Raw genomic sequence first — 7345 nt, 5'->3', positions numbered from 1 at the left:
GCCTCCTGGAAAGCATGTTGGCTGACCAGTGGTTCTCGGTAATATATCATCTGCAAGCAACTGCCTGGCCTCCCAATATACCAAATCCACCCTGATGGGAGTATAGGGCCTTTAAAAATGTGGCATTAAAATCATTTATTGATCCTGAGTGAAGCCATAAGGATACTTGCAAGAACTGAGGGCCAAATCCTCAAAAGAGATACGACGGAGTAACTACTGTTACTCCGTCGTATCCCTGGTCCTAACTATGGAACTGATCCACAGAATCAGTTTTCCATAGTTAGGGAGAAGATCCGGCATGTGTAATTGAATTACACTGCCGGATCTTAGGATGCAGTACCGCATCCGCCGCTGGGGGCATTTCGTGTCGAAATGCCGCCTCGGGTATGCAAATTAGCACTTACGGAGATCCACAAAGCTTTTCTGCTTCGTTTTTTCTCCGTAAGTATTAAGTTGCATACGCAAAATTAGGGGTGCTTTTACATGGTGTAAAGTTAGTACACCATGTAAAAGCAGACCCTTCTGTCTAGCGACGCGTTTTTTTTCCGAATTTGAATTTTTTTTTTCCGCGCCGTATCTTTTTTTTTTTTCGACACAACTTTATTGACCCGTCGCAATCCACAAAGCCCCGCGTAACGTAATTTCGCGCTATGCACGTCGGGAAAATGACGTCACGAGCATGCACAGTACGGCCGGCGCAGGAGCGCGCCTCATTTAAATGGGAATCGCCCCCATGAAATGAGGAACGCCTTGCGCCGGCGGAATTTAAGTTACACGGCCAGAAATTTCTAGGTAAGTGCTTTGTGGATCGGGCACTTAGGTAGAAATTTTAAGGCAGTGTAACTTAAATTAGAATTTCGCCGTTACGCCGGGTCTTTGTGGATTTGGCCCTGAGACATCATCATGCAGACCAACTTCTTTCATTTGAGTTCCAGTCACTAGAACTCAATCAATTACACCAGTTGAAGCAGAAGAAGAAGATGACAGCGATTATGACTTAGATGTGGATTGGCTGTGGCCCTGTGAGCCTAAGGATGCCTCTCCATCCACTTCTGCTGCAGGGAGTAGTTTCATTGTGCTTAGGCCTAAAGGCCCAGAAGAGTAACAGAGGGAGTCAGAAGAAGGGACCTCTGCAATATTCCTTGAAAACATAACAGAACAATTTTTGGACCCTTCTCCAGTGTCCAATGAGCACTGCAGTACAGGGAACCCCCCATCCTGGAGTCGCGAGAACCTGAATAAAAAATGTTTTACCCCAGAGCCATTTGAACCCAGGGAACAGTGGGTCAAGACCATGGTAAGACCCTCATGAATACTTACATATGACGCATGGGGCAGTTTAGAAGAGATGATCCCAAATGTGTATCAGTCCTCTGACATTTCAGTGCTACTCATAACAGCAAGAGAGGCAGTGGCCCCTTGCTTCGGCCACAACACACCTTGGTGGGACGTTACATTTGGGAAATGTTGCCTTTCATCTCTTTGGTGGACCAAAGGTCCTTTGGTGGGTGTTAAATGTAGCCCATACTGTAGCTGATAACTTCTGTGAGACTTCTCCCTTTGTTGCTTTTGTTTTGTCCTTGTGCAGTGAGGACAGGGTTAAACTGAATATTCTTTTATTTTAGAACAATAGATTTTTATTGGATTTAGAGAGTATCGACAACAAACAAGTTGTGGACGCAGCCGGGGGGTTTGCAGGATTTGTTGGGGGGTTTGCGGGATCTGGTGCAGCGACTCCTCCTCAGGCCACGCCGTGGGTTAGTGGGTCCGAGTGGCTTGCTTGTGGCTCAGTGCCCTCGGCGGTGGGGGCGGCTGTTTCCATCGTGGGGGGTCTAGGGGTGTTGCCGGATAGCAGCTCGGGGGTTGAAAAGGGGGTGGAGAAGCTGGCAGAGGTCAGGGATAAGATTGCAAAGGGTGAGTATGTTGAAATCTTTTCCCTTCTCCGGCATGAGAAGTTCAATTTGGATCGGGTCAAGCCGGATGACTCCAAGAAAGAGGACGAGGAAAAGTGGAGGTATAGGTTGATTCCTCGTACCTTTAGTACCTTTGGTTGCAGGCGTTTGCGATCGTGGCCAGCGTCATAGGGGAGAAGAGCCCGGAACAATGTTCTGCGCTGTTCTGCTATATGGATGTGATAGAAGAGGCTCACCGGGTCTATGGGGGGACAGGGTGGTTGCGCTACGATGAACAATTTCGCCAAAGGCGGGATGTTCGGCCGTGATACCTGCCGTTTTAAACACGAATGCTCCGGATGTACGAATGCTCCGGATGTGCCCCCCCACCACCCCTTGTCTCTGTGTTTTAAAAAAGGGAAGAGGGCGGGGGACACTGCTAGCAAGAGGGAGGACGCCAGTGAAGGGGGAAAGGATGCAGCCTTTTCTAAATAGGTATCCGGATAGGGCTGAGGTGCGGCTACTCGCCTCAGGGTTCTCTGAGGGTTTTTTTCATTCCGTGTTGTTTGTTGGAGGCGCCACCCTTGGCGAAGAACTTGTGGTCTGCTTTGGAGAACCCGGGGGTGGTATCAGCAAAGTTGGCGAAGGAGGTGGAGTTGGGCCGGATGGGGGGGCCGTTGGCGGAAATACCGTTCCCGAAACTGGTGGTATCGCCCATGGGGGTAAAATTTTCAAATTTCGACGCGGGAACGACGGCCATACTTAACATTGGCTACGCCACCTAGGGGGCAGCTTTATCTTTACGCGATGTATCTCTTGCGGAAACGGCGTATCTTTACTGCGACGGGCACACGCACGTTCGTGAATCGGCGTATCTAGTCATTTACATAATCTACGCCGAACTCAACGGAAGCGCCACCTAGAGGCCAGCGGAAAAATTGCAGCCTAAGATACGACGGCGTAGGAGACTTACGCCGCTCGTATCTTAGCCTAATTTAAGCGTATCTGGTTTCCAGAATACGCTTAAATTTACGCCGGCGTAGATTCAGAGTTACGACGGCGTATCTACTGATACGCCGGCGTAACTCTACGTGAATCCAGCTAAGAATGTCTCTCTCAGGCTTGTGCATGAGATATGTAAATCACCTGTCACTCACAGCAAGGGAGAAGAACTGACTACAATTTCTCTGTCTGTTTTTATCTCACTAAAAAGATAAGCCGACTGCTCAGAGCTGGATTAATTTGTCATGGCAAGACTAGGCACAGATGACATGAAATCATATACTGTACAAGGTGCAAGCCTTAATTTAAAAAAAAAAATGGGGTTTACATCCACTTTAAGTAAGGCATTATCATGCTTGGTTACGAAAAACAAATAAAAAAATTAAGAATTAATTCAATTAAAAACACTTTCTAATATATGTTTGTACAGTATAAAAGTATGCAGGGACACAGAAGTAGACAGATATTTGTGAGTATATCATGTTCCGGTTTTTAACCAGTTCAGAAACAGAACAGTGTTTACAAATCATGTAAAAAGCTTTTTCTAGTTTGTCCAGTGATAAAAATAAAACCAGTGTGACTATACTGTAGATCAGGGCAGCCATCACAAATTTTGGGGCCCCTTACACAGCTTTAGCCAGGGCCCTCCTAGAGCAGAGAACCGGGGGGTAATCTCTTCTCTCCTGACACGAGATATGGGAACCATCGGGCCCCTTACAGGTGTAATGCCTGTACCCCCCTGATGGCGGCCCTGCTGTAGATACAAGGCATTCATGTAATTCTCATAAAACAATATAAAAAAGCCGCGCCAAAATATCAAAACAAATATCTATGTAACATTTAGACAGTCCATAGATGATATGAATGGTAGTGGATTTTCAACTAATCATCCAGCAAAAACAGAATCAGTATATTGATCAGAGGCTGATTTGCATGTAGAAACATTAGCTTGTCCAATTTTCAATGCACCTGGTGACATGCATACAATCTGTGTAATCCCACCACCAGAGATGTATATCCGCTTACCAGATGGCAAGCCTTTAGTGCAATTGGCTATAACCCAGCCACGGCCTTTGAATCCCCTGGGCTAAGATGCTCCAAGATTCCCAGTCAAATAGCAGCCTTGGTATGGAAAGTGATGAGTGTTTGCAGTTTGGGATGCAAACACAACCCGTCAGTAAAACGACAATCGTAACCCAATCCGGTTCACATGCAGGCAGGGAGACAGAAAAGGACGCAATAGCGTGATACCGTAGGTATAACAGATTTATTAAAAGCAGTAGTGTACTTACACTTAAGTAGTTTAAAAACAGCGTGTAATAAGTAAAAAGCCGGCCGGCTTGAGGAGCCCTCCTCCTAGGCGTGGTGACGTCACTGACGCTCCAGACGCGTTTCGTCCTATTGGACGTTCTCAATGGGGGCGGCGATCAGCGTTTTTTTTTTCGTGACTTCGACATGTAATTCTCATGTCGAAGTCACGAAAAAAAAAACGCTGATCGCCGCCATTAGTAGTAAAAAATTATATATTAATAAAAATGCCATAAAACTATCCCCTATTTTGTAAACGCTATAAATTTTGCGCAAACCAATCGATAAACTCTTATTGCGATTTTTTTTACCAAAAATAGGTAGAAGAATACGTATCGGCCTAAACTGAGGGGAAAAAAATGTATGGGCCAAATCCTCAGCCAGGCGGCGTAACTTAACTTTCAGCAGTTAAGTTACACTGACTTAAAGTTTTTACCTAAGTGCCTGATCCTCAAAGCACTTACGTAAAAATTTCAAGCCGTGTAAGTTAAGTGCCGCCGTCGTAAGGCGTTCCTCCTCTCCGGGGGGCGTTTACAATTTAAATGAGGCGCGCTCCCGCGCCGGCCGTACTGCGCATGCGTGTGACGTCATTTTCCCGACGTGCATCGCGCGAACGTAATTGACGCCGGGCGGCTTTGTGGATTGCGACGGGACACTAAAGTTGCGACGGGTGAAAAAAAGACGCGCCGGGAAAACAAATAATTATAAAAAAAAATGACAGCGTCGCTCGGCATGCATTCCTGAGGGAGAACTCCATGCCAATTTTCAATGAAAAAAACGGCATGGGTTCCCCCCCCAGGAGCATACCAGGCCCTTAGGTCTGTTATGGGTTGTAAGGAGACCCCCCCTCCGCCGAAAAATTGACGTAGGGGGTCCCCCTACAATCCATACCAGACCCGTATCCAAAGCACGCTACCCGGCCAGCCAGGAAGGGAGTGGGGACGAGCGAGCGCCCCCCCCCCTCCTGAGCCGTGCCAGGCCGCATGCCCTCAACATGGGGGGGTTGGGTGCTCTGGGGCAGGGGGGCGCACTGCGGGCCCCCCCACCCCAGAGCACCCTGTCCCCATGTTGATGAGGACAGGACCTCTTCCCGACAACCCTTGCCATTGGTTGTCGGGGTCTGCGGGCGGAGGCTTATCGGAATCTGGGAGTCCCCTTTAATAAGGGGGCCCCCAGATACCGGCCCCCCACCCTAAGTGAATGGATATGGGGTACATAGTACCCCTATCCATTCACCTGGAGGCAAAAAGTAAAAGTTAATAAACACACAACACAAGGCTTTTTAAAATATTTTATTATTCTGGTCCGGATGCCCCCCCTGTCTTCGTTATTAGCTCAATTACCAGGGGGGGCTTCTTCTTCCACTCTCCGGGGGTCTTCTCCGCTCTCCGGGGGGGGTTTCTTCTTCCGCTCTCCGGGGGGGGCTTCTCCGGACTCCGGGGGGCTTCTTCCATCTTCTCCCCTCTTCCGCTCTTGACTCGGCGAACCCCGGTTCTTCTGCAGCTCTCCGGTGCCTTCTTCTTCAGCGCTGGCTGCCTGCTATGTTTGTGTGTTAGCTCGATTTCTAACAGGCAGCCGGCGCGGTCTTCTGTGACGTCATCTTCTCTTCTGTTCTTCTCCCCTCTTCCGATGTTGCCTCGTCGCCTGTTGTCGCTGTAATGATGGAAGCGCGCCTTGCATCACATTTATATAGGCATCACCGTCCCATCATGCTCCGGCAGGTACCCACGTGGTGGGTGCCTACCCACGTGCACCCACCACGTGGGTACCTACCGGAGCATGATGGGACGGTGATGCCTATATAAATGTGATGCAAGGCGCGTTTCCATCATTACAGCGACAACAGGCGACGAGGCAACATCGGAAGAGGGGAGAAGAACAGAAGAGAAGATGACGTCACAGAAGACCGCGCCGGCTGCCTGTTAGAAATCGAGCTAACACACAAACATAGCAGGCAGCCAGCGCTGAAGAAGAAGGCACCGGAGAGCTGCAGAAGAACCGGGGTTCGCCGAGTCAAGAGCGGAAGAGGGGAGAAGATGGAAGAAGCCCCCCGGAGTCCGGAGAATCCCCCCCCGGAGAGCGGAAGCAGAAACCCCCCCCCGGAGAGCGGAGAAGACCCCCGGAGAGTGGAAGAAGAAGCCCCCCCTGGTAATTGAGCTAATAACGAAGACAGGGGGGGCATCCGGACCAGAATAATAAAATATTTTAAAAAGCCTTGTGTTGTGTGTTTATTAACTTTTACTTTTTGCCTACAGGTGAATGGATAGGGGTACTATGTACCCCATATCCATTCACTTAGGGTGGGGGGCCGGTATCTGGGGGCCCCCTTATTAAAGGGGACTCCCAGATTCCGATAAGCCTCCGCCCGCAGACCCCGACAACCAATGGCAAGGGTTGTCGGGAAGAGGTCCTGTCCTCATCAACATGGGGACAGGGTGCTCTGGGGTGGGGGGGCCCGCAGTGCGCCCCCCTGCCCCAGAGCACCCAACCCCCCCATGTTGAGGGCATGCGGCCTGGCACGGCTCAGGAGGGGGGGGGCGCTCGCTCGTCCCCACTCCCTTCCTGGCTGGCCGGGTAGCGTGCTTTGGATACGGGTCTGGTATGGATTGTAGGGGGACCCCCTACGTCAATTTTTCGGCGGAGGGGGGGTCTCCTTACAACCCATAACAGACCTAAGGGCCTGGTATGCTCCTGGGGGGGAACCCATGCCGGTTTGGAATTTACAAATTGCCGTGGAGTTCTCCCTCGGGAATGCATACCAAATGCCGTCGCTTGAATGGGCCTTTACAAGGTGTGACTAACTTTACACTTTGTAAAAGCAGCCCTAGTTTTACACCAGGCAAACTAACACTTACGGCGAAAAAACTAGGCACAAAAGCTTTGAGGATCGCCCTAAGTGCTAATTTGCATACTAACAGAGGCATTTCGACTCGAAATGCCCCCAGTGGCGGATGCGGTACTGCATCCTAAGATCCGGCAGTGTAAGTCCCTTACAGATGTCGGATCTTCTGCCTAACTTAGGAAAACTGCTTCTGAGGATCAGTTCCAAAGTTAGAACCAGAGATACGACGGCTTACGCCCGAGTATCTCTTTTGTGGATTTGGCCCTATATCTTTTTTGGGGATATTTATTATGACAAAAAG

This window comes from Rana temporaria, chromosome 2 (assembly GCF_905171775.1).
Source record: "Rana temporaria chromosome 2, aRanTem1.1, whole genome shotgun sequence".
NCBI classification, from domain to species: Eukaryota; Metazoa; Chordata; class Amphibia; order Anura; family Ranidae; genus Rana; species Rana temporaria.
The sequence above is the reverse complement of the archived record's forward strand: the minus strand, read 5'-3'. Positions refer to the sequence as shown.